This window comes from Brassica oleracea, chromosome C2 (genome assembly GCF_000695525.1).
Source record: "Brassica oleracea var. oleracea cultivar TO1000 chromosome C2, BOL, whole genome shotgun sequence".
Classification (NCBI taxonomy): domain Eukaryota; kingdom Viridiplantae; phylum Streptophyta; class Magnoliopsida; order Brassicales; family Brassicaceae; genus Brassica; species Brassica oleracea.
In genome coordinates, this window is record NC_027749.1 from 16682527 (window position 1) to 16683418 (window position 892).

Below are 892 nucleotides of genomic sequence, written 5' to 3' on the forward strand. Positions count from 1 at the left end.
CACTTGATGCTAAGATCATCTTAAAATCCAAGGGACTCGGTGAATGTATCACCGAGGGCAATAATGCAAGTAAGAAAGATAGATATTGAGCTATATTAATTATGCGCCATCATCTTATTGAGAGTCTCAAAGATCAGTATTTGACTATTGAGAATCCTCTAGACCTTTGGACAGAGTTGAAAGCGAGATATGATCACCGGAGAACGGTGTTATTACCAAAGGCTATGTATGATTGGAGGAATCTCAGAATCCAGGACTTTAAGTCTGTGAACGAGTATAACTCTGCCCTGTTTAAGATAGTTTCTAAATTGAAACTGTGTGGTGAGGATATAAAGACGATCTCATGGAGTATGAAACTTCTGATTGTTTAAAAGAATAAAGTTGAATTTTACATCTATGTTTTCGTGTTCTTTGCTTTATGTTTTCTATGTTTTGATTGCTTTGAACTTATTTTATTAATGAATTAAAGTTTTTATATGAAGTCTCTAAAGTATCATTCTGGGTATAGCCAGTCTCATAGAGGGCTACGGCCAGGCTAACATCATGTTGCCTAAGGGTACGCATCTAGAGATATCTAATGCATTGTATTAACCCAGCTCTAAGAGAAGCCTATTGAGCTTTAAAAATATTCGAATGAATGGCTTTCATATTGAGACTAAGGGCGAAGGAAACAAAGAGTTCCTTCAGATCATAGAGATCGACCAAGGCTATAAGAAAGTCCTAGAGTCTATACATGCCCTCTCTACTGGCCTTTTACTATGCTAAGGTCGGAATGACAGAGACCAATGCTGGTGAGTTCACGTTCGAAGCGTTTAATGATTACTGTATGTCCATGGGGGTAAGTGTGAAACACTCCGTGGCACATGTACATACACAGAACGGCTTGGCCGAA